Raw genomic sequence first — 16,588 nt, forward strand, 5'->3', positions numbered from 1 at the left:
TCCAGAATGGCCCTGATGTCGTCGGTGGTTGCCATCAGGGCTGTCTCAGTGCTGTAATTGGCTAAGAATCTAGATTGAGGGGGGTGCAGGAGGTTGTTGTGTTCTAGGCATTTGGTGAGTTGCTGGTTAATTGCCTTTTCTAAAGCTTTTGATGGAAAGGGGAGTTGGGATAGTTTTTGGATTCTGATGGGTCTGCAGTTGGTTTCTTCAGGAAGGGCCTCACAACAGCATGTTTCTAGTCTTCCAGGAAGAAGGCTGACATGATGGAAGTGTTCAATACTTCCTTGAGCTCGTCGCCAATTGTCTTGCCCCGAGGTTGAAGATGTGGTGAGGACAGGATCCATGGGTGCACCTGAGCACACGGAGTTCATGATGGAGATAGTGTCCTGAGTTGTGAAGGGGTCCCAATAGGTGATCATGGGTTTGTGATCGTGGATGTAAGCAGTCTGATACTGTCGGTGGGTTGAGGTTTGAAATTTTCGTAGATGCCAGAGATCTTGTCATGGAAGATGTACACCAGGGTGTCACACAGTTCTTGGGAGGGGGTGATGCTGTCCCCGGCCGTGGGGTTGGAAAACTCCTTCAACATGGTGAAGAGCTCCTTGCTGTGGTTTGTGCTGGCTTCTATATGGTCTGCTAGGGAACTTTTCTTTGTTTCTTTCAGGAGGCGGTGGTACTGGTTGGGTGCTATCTTGAAAGTGATATTGTCTCCTGCCTCTTTCCTGATGTGTCATTTCCTCTCTAGTTGCCAGCAATTGTGTTTGGTGGATTTTAACTCTGCAGCTAACCAGCTGATTCTTCTGGCAAGGCCTTTGGATTTGGCTGGCTTGGGAGGCACGATTAAATTGGCACACTACCTGTTCCACTGAGAGGGGTTCTTCGTAGCCTGTGCTGGGTTGGATGTTGTGTCTGGGAGGTGGGTATTCAGAGCCTTGTTTCACTGGTCTTCTGATAAATTTTTCCAGTTTCTACACATGGTGCTGTGAGGTGAAGTGCTAGTGCTGGTAGGTCCTGAAGTGGATGCTGCAATGGTCAGTCCAGGAAAGCTGCAAGATGTACTCAACCTTATCACTGGAGGTGCAGATGGGGTCAAGTGTGTGTTCTGCAATGTGGGTGGTGTTGGTGACAAGTTGTTTGAGGGCGATGTTACTCATGCTTTCCAGGGTGTCAACTGTGTTAGTGTCACTGAGTTCGTCAAGGTGGAAGTTAAGATCTCCTAGGAAGATGTAGTGTTTGGAGTTGATGGCAATAGGGGCGATGAGGTCAGGGATGGCGTTGCAGAAACAGGGGCATGGTCATGGAGGTCTGGAGGTAAGGGTGCCTCTTTTTCCATCTGTGTGGAGTTGGAAGTTGAGATGCTCCATTATCTGGGTCGATTAATCTACAGAGGTAGTGCAGCAGATGGTGTACTTGTAGATGATTGGTTTAGTCCCAGTGAGTAGCCTTCAGGGGTGGCAATGGCGATGTCTGGCGCTAAGGAAATGTTCAGCCATGTTTCCATAAGGAAGATGACATCTGGGGTGAGAAATGAGATAGTGCCCCAGATCTAGGTGGTGTGTTTGCCGAGTGATTGTACGTTGAGTTGGATGCACTAGAATTATACTGTGGTGGTCTCCGTCAACGTAGTGTGAGTAGTTGTGTTTGCGGTCTGTCCGGCGATGTTGATTACTCTGGTTTTGAAGGAGAAGAAGCAGTGGTAAAGCTCCTACCATTGATCATGGAGATGTGATGCAGCAGTTCTTGTTGCGGCATCTGGGGACCAGGGTTCCTGGCACTATTCGTAGTTCACGTGGGTTTGCCTTTGCACACCAGAATCAATGGGCAGATACCAGGCAAAGCGATGATGGTGGCAGAAAGGGGAGCAGGTACAATGACCTGCTAAATGAGGTTGTGCTGCTACCTCTATTACGTAGTCCCTGGGAGGTGAGAGGGTTGCTGGGAGGCCGTGGCCAGGGCCTGCCGGAAGCAGGTGGAAGAAACAGCAGGAGGCACATGGGCGGCAGGGCAAACAAGGATCAGGAAGAATAACTGAGTAAAAACAGGAAAGTAAAGTTACACAATAACAAAACTATAAAAGGGTAAATAAATCCAATAAACAGAATCAATTGGCAGATACCAGGCAAAGTGATAATGGTGGCATTAAGGGTAGTGGGTGCAAGACCCTGCCTAGTTTGGCTAGTGTAATTTTGCAACAACACTAACAAATAAGGCATCGAAGATATTGATGCAGTCAACATCAAAACTCAGGAAGATAGAGAATCATCAGTGTTGGTGAGTAGTCTCTGATGGATGGATGTGAAGACCAAGACGGAGAGTATTCTCGACTGGTCCTGTGAGAGATAGATCATCTACTATGTAGTTTGGAGCATCTTGAATGAGACTGACACCTCCTGTCAGACCTTGTCAGACCTTGACCTAGATCAAGATCTCTGACTCCTGTGTGGAGTCTCAGGTTGTGGTGGATTAGGTGGGGAAGATGCTGTATTGGGCACCCCTGGCACTAAGGGAGATGAGGAAATGACAAAAATACTGGCAATGTAGGTGTTGCTGGAGAGAAGCTCCAAGAGGCTGATCTGTGTGGGGACTGGTTTGGTGACAACTCTCTGGTGATCTCTTTGGTGGGAGAGTAAGTTCTAGAGAACTCAGAGTCAGAAGACCTCAGCAAATTTCTCTTCTTGAGATGACAAAGGAACGCAATTGAAATGTGTAAACTTGAAGGTGATGGACCAGAAGGTTGGGAAGATCCCTTATGCCTTGATGTTGAAAGAGAAGAAGATTTTCTACTTAGAGGTAGTTTTGATGTTGATGGGGTCTTGCATTTAGGTTTCAATTTTGAGGAAGGTGTTGACGTTGAAAGAGGCCCATCTTGTAACAGGTTGGCATAGTACTAGTACTAATTGATGGTGTACGGGAACATTGTCTTTTTTACTGCTTACATCTCTCTTTGAATGTACCCTGTCAGGGTGCCCTTGGAGTATGTAAAGACAGCAGAAGTGGAGAGCACCCTCTCGCCGTGGTCCTTGAAGCACCCTGATGCCACCTCCTGAAGTCTCTCCTTTAGACTGTGTAACCTAATTATCTGCTTGTCGTTACAAGTACTCATGGACATAATTAGCCATAGCTACAGTCCTCACAGTGGTGATGTTCTGGGAGATAGACTATACAGACATCATGGGGTCTGTCACTGCTTTTTTCTTCTCACAGGCAGGGTACTTCAGAAATAGTCAAAGGCATTCTGACTTAAAATAAAAAGATAAATTAGAAACACTCATTGGGCTAGAGGTACGAACATTATAACAGTGATTACCAAATAGCTTTTTTTGTGAATCGCTATATCGTAATCGCTATTACTAATGTACTAAAGTTACATCTGACCCTGATTTCCAAATTAGCAATCCCAAAGGGGGTCGCAAATAGACCTACCTCATGAATATTAAAAAAGTAGTTTGCAATTTGTGACCCACTAGAATTCACTGCCATCACAGATATATTGACCTGCTGGTGTCCGCAGACCACCATGCATGTGATTGCTTTTAAATAAAGCAATTTTCTCTTTGTTTTTTTTAATGCAGCTCATTTCCTTAAAGGAAAATGGGTTGCATTTAAAAGACAAATGAAATATATATATCTTTTTTTGTAAGAGTAGGCAGTGGTCCGTGCGTGGGTCTACTGCCAGCTCTTATAAAATATGTTTACAAACAATCTCAAGGGGAGACCTTCCCATTTGCAAATGGGTTACCTCCAACTTTTAATTGGTGGTAAAATACAAATGTTTGGGACTGCAATTCAGTCACTAAACATTAATACACTCCATTAAGCTTCCGTGTTTGGAAGAGATGCCCTGAGCACACCCCTTCTGAATTGTTTTTATTCGCAAATCCAAATTGCAATTTGGTGACAAGTTACCAAATCTCGTTTTGGTTTTTGTACATTACAGAAAGCATTTTGCTGTTGCAATTGGACAGAGGCAAACATGCATTCTACATCTGGGCCATAGTTCCAAGAAATGTTGAGTGAGATTGTTTACAGAAGTTTTGAAAAGTTTTTGTAAGAACATGAATTATTAGTTAGGGTGGATGGCAGTCTACCACAAGTAATAATGTCACACTTCTTGTTAGGTGCAGTAAAAGTTTCATTCCTTTAAATCTGAGTTCAACTCCTGGTAGCTATGGCACATAGCAGACAGGTGTAACTTAAAATATTGTGTAAAGCATTTAGAAGTACCAAAACAGGTAAAGAGTCAAAAACACAACAGATTCAAAATCACCCTTCAATGTATAAAACTAGGCAATATTCTAATATACAAAATGACATCAAAATGACAAAAATCCAATAAGGGAAACTGGAGATATGAATTTTTTAAGTTTCAAATAAAAATGGCACCAAACCACGCAACACGGCAACTGTAGGCACCTGGTTGCTCAAGACTGGGGCAGAGTCACAAGTTAACGCTGACCGTGGTCCATTGCAGGTGGAATAGAGGGACTGGATCAAGCTGGTCAAAGAGTTAGCTGCTTCTCTTAGAAGCAATTCTTTGACATTGACAGGTCGTCGTTGAGTTAGTCGGCGATAAAGGCAGCAGGATGAAGCCAACGAAGGGCTTGACAAGTTAAAGGAGAATGGGGTCCTGATGCAATTGTTGAGAAAGGCAGACTGCTCGAGCGGGAGAAGTTCATGATTTGATCAAAAATGACTTCAATATCAATAGGGAGTGAGTGGAGTGAGGGTCGGTCAGCATTGGTTGCTGTGACATCATTAGATGCAGTGTCAACATTGGTCCTGGTGAACAAGATAGCAGGTTCTGCGGGTAGTCTAATCCCACCAGCAATGCACCCATGGTGGATTGACTAAGTCCCATTCCTATGTCGCCTCTCTTGAAGAAAATGTTGGCAAAAAGTTTTGAGGTCCATACTTTAGGGTTAGGGAGGATGACTACACTTTGCCAACAGCTAAGGGTTCCAGGATCTCAGGAACACCACTTGGGGGTCAGGACTCACTTCAGAGGAAGCCACCAGTGTGGCTCTAGGTCCAGTTGCTACTGGTCAGCTGGGATCTTTCAGGAAAATTGCTTCTTGCAGCTTTTGTAGTCCTGTAGCTTAACAGGAGATCAGCTAACTGGCCCTTGGCGCCCAGTTCTCTGTATTTGGTACAAGTGAGAACAGGTCCAACCCTTAGGATTCTCCTCACTGGTCCCAACAGCAGGTGCTGTCCTTCTTGTGTCTTCCACAGGTCCAGTAGTGTTCTGGAAAAGGTACCCATTAGTACCATATTTAATCATGTCACTAGCTGATGATTGGGGTGACTCCTGCCCCCTCTCTAAAAATAGGGAACAGGTTCCCCGGGGCAATCCTACCGACTTTTGCCGCAGTTCCTCTTTGCATGGCAGCAGACAATCCCACACCACTCTCATCTACCAAAAAACAACATGGCAGAATCTTTCTCTCCTTATGCAGAGCTCTCTGTGCACTCCCAGAGGTGTGGCTATGGAAATTGGCAAACCCTCTCTCAGGTCACTCTTAACCAGTGCTGAGATAGATTGCACTAGATTAGGAACTAAGAACAGCCTGACTAGAAAGACTAAAAAGAGGCAGACCCAAGTGTGATCTTTATCTGCCAGTGAAAGGCTTTCCATCCTTTGAAGATATGGGAGGGGCTGGGCACAGCCCCTAGAACACCCTATCAAAGGAATGTCAACATTTCCCAACACCCAAGGCCTCCAGTCTCAACTCTGGGAGCAAGTTCAGTCCTCACAAAGGAGCTATTCAGCTCCTGGATAACTGTTGGAAGCTCATGCAAGTGGGTTTCTAGGGACTCTATGAAGGTTAAAGATGACTTTAAAAAGTACATTTTATAACATATTTAGTAAAAATCTGGCTTTACAAATTAACTGGATTTGTATTAGGTCCAAGAATGGATTTTATTCTGGTATATCTGGTTCCTAGATGGAGATAACACTCCTAATGCTTTCTTATGGAACAGGTAAACCTGCAACAGTGAAAATAGCTTTAAGGGCATTTTCTTCCGTAAGGACATGCCTAGACTAAAACTTTACATGTCCTACTTTTAAATATCATGTATGCTGCCTTATGGGCATTTAAGGGCTATTAAGGGGTGACTTATCAATATTTGAAAGGCTGGAATAGACCTGTGAAAAGGGGGTTTTGGACAGGTCAAAACTGCAGTTTTAAAACTGCACAGACATGCTACAACAGTAGGCCTGCAGTCATGTTGGCTACTCTAGCAGTGGCACGGTGTGTGCTGTACTCTACTAGTGGCATTTAACTTACAGGTCCTGGGAACAGTCTGTACTATATCCTGGGACTTATAGGTAAGTTAAATATGGCAATTAGGAGTATAGGCAACCCCAACATGCTTTAGGGGTCAGTACTCCTGCACTGGGCACTAGACTGCAGTGTCCCAGTGTGCAAAGTCCAAAAACCAGTGTTAGACTTTTCATCCTTGGCGTGGTCTCCCTTAACTTTTTGCCTCTGTTCCCCAGGTTGTTGATGTGTGCTGGACTCTGATTTTACTGTTTTTGTTACTTTGGGCACTTTACCACTGTTAACCATTGCTAAAGTGCAAGTGCTCCTGTTTAAAATGTGTACGTAATTGGTTCTCCATGATTGGCATATTTGTTTTACTGTTAAGTCCCTAGTAACGTGCACTAGAGGTGCCCAGGGCCTGTAAATCAAATGTTACTAATGGGCCTGTTTCTAAAAACCAGCAATAAGATCTAGCAAAAAGTGGAGGTGGCAAGTAAAAAGAGGCAAAAGGGGTCATTTTCCTACAGTTTTAAATTAAGATAAACCAAAAAACGGGAGCACTCAGTGCTCCAGGGCCCTGCACGTAAGAACTGACCTAAATGTCACCCCCTGAGGCATGACGGGACAGAGGAGGAAGGATGAGGCCCTTAGAGGCACAGTGACAGTTTTTTTTCTACTACCTTAGTGCGGTCAATTCCTTAGTGCAGCCTATCTGTTGGAATTGCCCGTCATTACCTTTCTTTTTCATTCAAAAGATTTTCTTGATCAACCTTTAGTATAGTGTACAAAGACAGTTTCTTGCACCATAATAGATGCATTTGCTGTAATTTTGAGTTGAGTTTTCATTTTACATTAAGTCATTTTTTCTGCCATTAAGAAATCGTGTCTGTTTTAATTTGCTAGCTAATGACAGAACTATTTTGTTTAATGTACAAATTAACCAAACAGGAGCACAGTTAGTTTCTACAATGCTAACTTGTGTTAAAAAAAAAAAAAACTCAATGAAAAAACAAAGGTGAAAATGACGCTATAGTTAGATGTAGGAATGAGAGACAAGCTAACATTAAAAACCCCAAAACCCGCTGAAATACACTATTTGTAGATTACTTAACTATCAATTGCGTCTCCAGGATGGGCCTGGGATGGGAGGGTGAGGCAGGAGGTGCTATAAGGTGACTTGAAAGATTGAATACATGGATGTGGAAAAGGAATGTTTAACGTATGAAGGAGTCTCTTTTTTTAACTATTTTTAGCATTTTTAAAACTGCATTATGCCACCAATTACTAAAATCCCATACATTTCCTCAGATCTTAAAATGTCTAGTTTCATGCCTACATTAACATCTCACTGCTCATTTAGTTCAGCCTTCTCTTCAGGAAAGGCTTTAAATTCATAGGCTCATATTCCAACAGACCTGTGTTCAGGAATGCCTTACATTTGTCTTGAAAAATAAATGTTAGCGCTCTACTTGCTCATTAGAACACTTGTGATGTTGCAGTTGAGTCTTAATTAACTGAGAGACTAAGGGGGTCATCCTGACCCACGCGGGCGGCGGAAGCCGCCCGCCTGGCGGGAACCGCCAGAAGACCGTACTGCGGTCAAAAGACCGCGGCGGTCATTCTGACTTTCCCGCTGGGCTGGCGGGCAACCGCCAAAAGGCCGCCCGCCCGCCCAGCGGGAAAGCACCAGCAACGATGAAGCCGGCTCCGAATGGAGCCGGCGGAGTTGCTGGTGTGCGACGGGTGCAGTTGCACCCGTCGCGATTTTCAGTGTCTGCCAAGCAGACACTGAAAATCTTAATGGGGCCCTGTTAGGGGGCCCCTGCAGTGCCCATGCCAGTGGCATGGGCACTGCAGGGGCCCCCAGGGGCCCCACAACACCCGTTCCCGCCATCCTGCTTCTGGCGGTGAAAACCGCCAGAAACAGGATGGCGGGAAGGGGGTCGGAATCCCCATGGTGGCGCTGCTTGCCGGTTTCCTTTTTCTGACCGCGGCTTTACCGCTGCGGTCAGAATGGCCCCAGAAGCACCGCAGTTGGCGGTGCTTCCGTGGTCGTTGGCCCTGGCGGTCCATGACCGCCAGGGTCAGAATGACCCCCTAAGACTGGTGTGGGAAGTACATGTTTCTCTCTGCATTTCAGAAGGTTTTACAGAAATAGATGATGAAGGTTTTTGAGAACTCATAGAAAATGTGTCCTCATTTCAGATTTCTAGAGCAGTGATCATAATTTCAATAAGAAACATACCAGCTTCTGTTTATTCATATCTAAAGCAAATGCTTTAGGTTTTGAAGCTTTGATTCCATCAAGATGGCTTCAGGTGTGCCACAGTTTTGTCATAAATACAGAATGGTAGCGCTCTACTTATTAACCGCAACACTGTGAAGCTGCTATATAACACTGGGGAATCAAATGACGAGCTGCTACTGCTGGAAGTCTCTTTTTGTACTAAGAATGTTGCACACACAGCCTCGGGGGCCTTTCTCTCCAGACTCTCGAGACACAACCAAGCTGGTATATATTTAGCTTCTGTTTCCAGCCTTCCTCCTGCCTACTTGCCCACCTCGGAATGAAATTAGACTGGTGAGCAAGCTCCGCCAGGGAGTGAAACTATGGGGTTGAGCATCTGCCACAACAATCTAAGAGCATACTGCAGGTAACAGGTTAGAAAATGGTGATGTATTTATGATTGTAGACTGTGCAATGTTTAATATTGCAAAGCTGCAACTAAAACAATGATAAGATTTCACACATTACAAAAATACTGATCAAATTATCAGCTATGAAAAAATAAATCAAATGCAAGTATATATGGTATATTAAAAAAGAGACATGATACATCAGCCTATAGAGTGAGGTGTTGGCTGGAGGACCTCCACATCTTTCACCAACCTCTGAAAAGTATATAGTACAAGCCAGCTGACATCGGAGGGCGGTGGAGCCAGCAGCTGAACATTTTAAGATAAGTTCATTTCACAAGGTCTGGCAGGTCAGGGCTTCAAATCTGACTGGTCGCTGTGAATCAATTGAAACGCCTGCCCTGCTGTTCCTGCTGGTAGGAGGGACCTCCTAGCACTGAAAAGTGCTGGACATTTCCCATGGCGAGGGAAGCACTGTGAAACAATTAAAATGCCTGCACTTGCCTGCTCTCTTTGTGGACCTCAGTGGGGTGAGACTTTGTCCCCCAGCCTGCCCTGCTGTTCCTGCTGATAGGAGAGGGCTCTAGTGCTGAAAAAATGCTGGACATTTCCAGCAGCGCAAGATATACTGTGGAGCAACTGAAACACCTTTACTTGCCTTCTTTCCTTGTGGTCCTTTCTGGGGTTGGACTTCATCCCCCTTGCCTGCCTGTTGTTCCTACTGGTAGTGTTGCATAGGTTCTCATTATCTTAATGAGACTACTGGATTGGGGAGGCAGAATCACCTGTACTGCGGGGGACTGAGTCTGATCCCACACCATGCGACACCTGTTGGCTTAATTCGGGTTTTGTTCCAGCTAACTAGCAGTGTCTCATCTCCACCCAAGAGCAGGGATTATTGGGCAACCGGGCGCATGACATAAATGACTCTTCAGGGGAATTGTGGTCACTCAGATATCATCTGTTTCTCTCAGTTACATTAGTCTCACATATGCAAGGACAATCAGAGGCAGAGTATATAGTTCAATAAGGTTTTTATTGAAGTAACTGCATCTTAGATAATAAGGCATGTATTGCAATAACTAGGATGATGAAGCACAACAGGATTAAAATGGTGACAAGGAGAGTAAAACACAAGAATAACTCTACCATGTTGTCACTAAGATTTTTAAGGATAGTTGCTACCTAAACTATGTTAGAGCACAGAATGTTAAGCTCTAATTCTGCCTTTTGGGTTCCCCTGGGAAGACATAATCTCTGATACCTGAGCATGAGTTCTGTAGTCTACATAAGCAGCTGCAGCGAAGCAATCAGCAATCAGCATACAGTCGTGGTCATCTGGCTGGAATCTCCCTCTAACGTACATGGGTCAAAATAGTGTTTTATAATAAAACAGCTGATGTTCCAAAAGAAGATCCCCACGTAGAAGTGTGTATGTTTCTGTGAACATTGGAGACAAAGGGGGTGACTATGACCTTGGCGGACGGCGGAGGCCGTCCGCCAAGGTACCGCCGCCGAATGACCGCACCGCGGTCAAAAGACCGCGGCGGCCATTCAGACATTTCCTCTGGGCCGGCGGGCGCTCTCCAAAAGAGCGCCCGCCGGCCCAGAGGAAATGCCCCTGCAACGAGGACGCCGGCTCAGAATTGAGCCGGCGTAGTTGCAGGGGTGCGACGGGTGCAGTTTGCACCCGTCGCGTATTTCAGTGTCTGCATTGCAGACACTGAAATACACAGTGGGGCCCTCTTACGGGGGCCCCTGCAGTGCCATGGCCATTGGCATGGGCACTGCAGGGGCCCCCAGGGGCCCCGCGGCACCCCCTACCGCCATCCTGTTCCTGGCGGGAGACCCGCCAGGAAAAGGATGGCGGTAGGGGGTGTCAGAATCCCCATGGCGGCGGAGCGCGCTCCGCCGCCATGGAGGATTCCCCCGAGCAGCGGGAAGTCGGCGGGAGACCGCCGACTTTCCGCTTCTGACCGCGGCTGAACCGCCGCGGTCAGAATGCTCGTGGGAGCACCGCCAGCCTGTTGGCGGTGCTCCCGTGGTCGGTGGCCCTGGCGGCCACCGGCCGCCAGGGTCAGAATGACCCCCAAAGCGTACCACTTTTGCCTGCAACCTATCTTACTTCAGCCTTGAGAAAAGCACAGAGTGAAAGAAATGTCTTGTTTAGGAATGCAGTGCTGACCTAGGCGAGAACAGCTAGATAGAGAAAATAAAACAAGACCGCAAATGTGGCTACTGTTAAAATAAAATAAGGAAGCTAAAATAAAGCATATCTACGGTAAAGTGAACAGTGGCAGGCCTAGTGTGCTAAAATAACGTAGATAAAAACTATAGCTAAAATGGCTACACAACAGTAGGAGGGGCCTCTAGCGTTGAAAGGAGCTGGACTTCTCCCACAAGACACATGCTGGATGCCAGCATATACCCGGGCCAAGACCGGACCAAGAGGGGCCCATCTGTCCCTGGACAAGGCTGCACTGTGCCAACCCCCTGATGTGGATGAGTATCCTCAGGCATACTGGAGAGACATTCCCTATAAACTTCCTTCAGAACGGGCAAGCATAAAGCAACTGGATGCCCTGTAATACTTCTTAAACCCACAAGCATTGATAGCATGTTAGAACGTGCAATAGGGGTTGCAGCAAATGAAACAGCCCTTACGGAAGGTAGACTATACTTAGAGAATGGGTGCATCCTGGGAAGGCCAGCAAATGGCACTGGTGTAGATGAAATCTGTAGCTCAACAGAGGGAGGTAACAGATTTGCAAGGGGTCAATGACCCCCTGCAGTTTAACCAGTGTGTGTGGAAGCATAACAGATATAACACCGCTGTGTGTTTGCCTGGCCCTTCAGAGGCACGGTAGTCCTAACTTACCAGCAGAACCTGTTACCAAACAGAAAAAGATAAGCACTCGTGCTCCACAGGCGAGATCTTAGCTTAACCAAACTGCAACTTGAAAGGGAACAAGCCCAACTCTTTTAGGTAATGTTAACATCAAGGCGATCTTCATCAAATGTTACCAATCCTTGAAGCACAACTAAGCCCATTAAAGGAGCTTCTTGCTGCAATCAAGACACACTTAGCGACTGCGCTCAAGCCCTACACCATATTCAATACTGGATCAAACTGTATTCCAGATACAGCTGAATATCCTCACGTATTAGGCTCCTGGTGCATGCGGCCATAAATCTCACCCAGGACCAAGTAACCACTCAGTCTGTGGGCATCCCTCTGCCCACTACACAGCATGATTCGATAAATGACACTATGGGCGTTTCCACTATCTGTAACAGTGCTGGGGCCGCTGGTGACACCCCTCACCATCCACAGCTGGCCGCACGAAACGCATGGTTGTGGCACGTAGGGAAGGCAGGTGCATGGACACTAATACTAGCTCTTGATTTTAAAATTACCCCCTGAGGCCTGCATCTGTGTCCTGGTAATGACCGTGTGCCGCCCCAGAAACACAACCAGATGGAGACGTGGGAAGAGGTGTGCAATAAGGTTGTCCACTTAACGCTGCAGAAAGCCTTTAATTATATGAAGGGTAGTCTGGATTGGCCCCCCTGTAAAAATGTAGCTGGGGACTGCCTCGTTGTTAACTTCAGGCATTCATATAGAGTAGAAGCTCCTGGGCACCAGGACACTGGCTGGGATCAACACTGTCACACTATCCTTAGGCTACTTCTACAAGCCACCGCAAGAGGTATTACTCCCTTTACTGCCTGACCAGTGGCTGCAGCCATTTCAGGGACTCAGATTCAACAATAGATATGCAGTCTTAGCAGACTGTGATGAATTTGATTGACAGGTACCGCCCAGGTCTTCTGTGAGGGGTGCACTGACTGCATCTGGAACAAATATTGTAACCCCAAGGCCCCTGAATCTGGCATACACTTCTATAGCCCCATTTGAGCCTGATTGCTGAGGCACAACCTCAAAGTTTTTATGCTTGAATACCGCCTAGCTAATGGAATGTACATCAATGCTGGCGTGCTTCTTGACAGACTCTGGTTCCCCAACCTAAATCACCAAAATATCTGTGCTAAAGATATTAAGCTGGAACATTGCTGGCCTTCGTTCCAAGAGAACACTTCCTGACTGGCAAATGTCTGTAAAGTCACATTATTTTTTATTAATGCATGAAACCTGAGACACTAATCCCACAGACTTCGAAACTTTTATGTGTCTAAGTCTACTGGTGGTCCTGTCCCGCTCAGGCAGCGTCTCAGGAAGCTTAACCATTTGGGTTAACTTATTACTGGGAGACCATGCTGAAACACTGAAAATCCCAGGAAGCAATTTTCAAGCGGTTCTTTTTAAGGGAATTTTGACCTTAGACCTCATCACTTTTTATAATAGCAATTTTCTTACTGTGACCAATCAAAGATTCCCTGGATTATTTGACTATGTATCAACTGTTGTGGAGAGTAAAACTAATCAGGGACAGCAAATGTATCTTGGTTTGGTGGGTGAGGTTGATGCTAGACCACTCAATCACAGAGTGGGGAAAGAGCCAGGGGTTCCCACTTGAGAGGCAAAGAGTTAGAGGTTTCACGATTTTTATAAGAGGGGGCCAGGCCAGGTACACTGGGGCTGCCTACCTTTAGGGAAAGGAGTTGTACCTCAGTAACAGATTACATTTTTATTTCCTGAACTCTAACAAGCGATATGATACTATTATTAGCACCAATTGTGGTGATCATAACCCAATCGAGATAGCCTTGGAAGTGCCCTCTAGAGAGATCCATAAAATTGTACCCACAATCAATATTTTATCCTCGACTGCAGAAAACCTTAGACTCTAGTTGAAACTGCCTGACCCCTCAAATTCTAGTAGTTATGGGCTGCTTAATGGAGAACAAGGAAAAGGGGTGATTGTAATTTTTTTGTGGCCCTTTGCTTTAGGATTAGGCAGTCCCTTTCTAAACCTTTCAAACAAGTCCACTCAGCCCCACTGTGGCTCAACCCAGCGTGCTTCATGGCCAACCGTCACTTGAGCAGAGCTTTAAACTCACACCCCTACGATTGTGCAGTGATGGCCACGCTGCAGAAGCAGTATAAACTACTCATGAAGAGGAGAGGGGAGGCAGTTATCAACCACCAGGAGGTCACATTAACAGACACTGCCCAAACTAAAGACAGCAAAGCCTTTTGGAGAGCCGCATCACACAAGTGATCCCTTGATTAGACAAACACATCAGTTAGTTTCCACATTACAGGAGAGGTATGGGTGTCACATTTCCAAAGATCTCTGTTGACAACGAGCCTAACTAGGGGCAGTTAGTTCCTAAGGACCAACCAACTTTTCTATCTGTTTCACCGGAGGGGGCTGGGAATACTCTTTATTATTTTGTTTTAGAGATGGTGTATTGAAATATTCTCTATGATTGCCACGTGGGTTACAGTACAAGCTTTATTGCAGTGTATGCCCTTGTAACAACACGTCCAAACAATCAATGTTACACTTCCCCTTTTTCTGCGATTACAAACTTTATACTAACACGTTTTTAGTCCCTTTAATGAAGTTAAGAAATCTCTGACAATACATTTGGACCTACTGTTATTTACAAGAATTATCAGATGATGAGACTTGTCTTTGTGTGAGCTTGTTTCTTCCAACCGCAGTGCAATCCAGCAGCACGCGCACTTTGATTAATTATGATTGATGAACTTTTCACTATCTGTTTTAACTGGTTGATTTTATGTATTTTTTTAGTGTATTTTTGTGTACTTTTATAGCTGCTCACTAGCCGAATAAAGCTGATTCTGGTTCTGATAATAAGAATGTCAGACTTGATTTTCACATGGCTGACGAAGATAGAGTGAACCTATAGAAAATATGCTGCAATTTTAACTAATGGAGTAGAAATGATAGAAATCAGATCCCAGCAGCGGTCAGAATTTCTCATATGGTAAAATCGTCTGAAAACTCACCAGATTTCCTAAAATCGTGCAACAGTGCAACCAAATGATTTATTTTGTAACTTAAGCCTGTTATAATCCTTTAGATACACTCCTTTTTTGAACCTCAAAACCTGTTATTCACTGCAATACATTTCAATAAGGGCTATACCACACGTCCCGTAATGCCACAACACACTGTCCAAGTAGTGTACAGCCAATCAAAAGGGGCTCCCTTTAGGACCACCCACATCCCCTCGGGTCAGAATACATTCAGTCTGCTCCCTTGTGTTATGTTTTTTTCATTCTGACGACACAGGAACCATGTCCCTAAGTCTTCTAATGGTTGCCACACCAAATTCATGTTACAGCCAGACAATCAGGACTGATGAGTCCACTTTATAGCAACTAAGCAGAGCATATCTGGATACCAACAGCCCAGATACACCTATTTTTAAACCCCTTATGGACACCCAAGGGTTTCTTTAAATAGAACTATCTCAAAAATAGCTGAATGGGTTCATTCAAGTCACAAAAGGCACACCTTCTGAGTAGAGATTTAAACCCTTTTCAATGTTTGTGTAATTCCGTTCAGCCATTTTTCCTGCAACTGGGACAGAGCTTTCGTATGACAGTTGACATAGGAAATCAACATTTTGGAACCTACTCCTTTTTCTTAGCCCCCATTCGATGAATCACTCCAAACCTTTCCAGAAAGGAGCTGAGGTCAATGACATTTTTATCTGGAAAGTTTAATTTTATTTATCAAACTGTCAAAATGCAAACAAAAAAACAACAGTGCTATGAAAAAGCTGACATAACTGTGCATATACAGTGGCAAACTCTAGTGTATAAGAACTAACATTTAAAAAATGAAAAAACATTGACATTTGGCGGTCATAGATTAGTAAGTTAAAACTGGAGTCCCCATCATGCACTGCTTATGACCTCAACCTCAAACATTAAATCAGTCATGACATGTTAAATGACAATAAACTAATTTATGACATCACTGAGGAAATCATCCATGATACTACTATTCACAATACTCCACAAACCTTTTCATCATTTAAAATATATGTTAGAAGTAAAAGGCCTACTATCATATACAGTATGGAATTACCATGTATACATGCACAGGTGGTGCTAGGTCTGGCTGTGGGTGGTGAAAGTTATATGGTGTACAGTTTACCTGTCAATAAAACTTACATTGCATGTTAAACATGATAAAGACTCAACGCACCTCGTGTGAGTTGCAGAGGTATGTTTCAAAGTAGGTTGTGGCTTAAAACCAAAGTCTGTTGCTAAACATCTAAAAAATAACCAAACCTTCTGTTCACAACAGACTATCCACCTGTGGATGTCTGGGCATGTGCCCATGGTAAATAGCTGCCGTTTAGTGCTATGACAAATTCTATGTTAGATGGAGGTTTGTAAGGTGTGGAAGTTTATTTGCAGAACTTCCATGGAGATTTTGAGGCATTGCATATTTTTGAATAATGTATAATGTAGGGGTGTACAGGGAGGCATTTTGTTTGTGTCAGGCAACAACCCCTGCCCACCTCCAGCCCTTTTGGATGATCATCTTATCTGCTTCAGCGAGGTGGCCGTCCAGGAGGGGAGGGATCGTAATACGGCAGGCAGCATCCTGTTGGCATGGCGGACCCAGCTGTGGAACCGCCTCTATTATGACATCGGCCAGGCCAACGGTCATCGATTTCCACCTGAAATCAGGCAGAAATCGGCACAACGTCATAATATGGCAGGCTTCAGACCCCCA

At 45.0% G+C, this 16,588-nt stretch overlaps 1 protein-coding gene across 1 annotated transcript in view; it reads left to right on the forward strand.

The window, feature by feature from the left end:
• The window catches only part of LOC138246462 (alpha-tectorin-like), a 270,914-nt gene that overhangs the window by 181,033 nt on the left and 73,293 nt on the right, over positions 1–16,588 (forward strand). The window lies entirely within an intron of this gene.

Source organism: Pleurodeles waltl, chromosome 7 (genome assembly GCF_031143425.1).
Source record: "Pleurodeles waltl isolate 20211129_DDA chromosome 7, aPleWal1.hap1.20221129, whole genome shotgun sequence".
NCBI classification, from domain to species: domain Eukaryota; kingdom Metazoa; phylum Chordata; class Amphibia; order Caudata; family Salamandridae; genus Pleurodeles; species Pleurodeles waltl.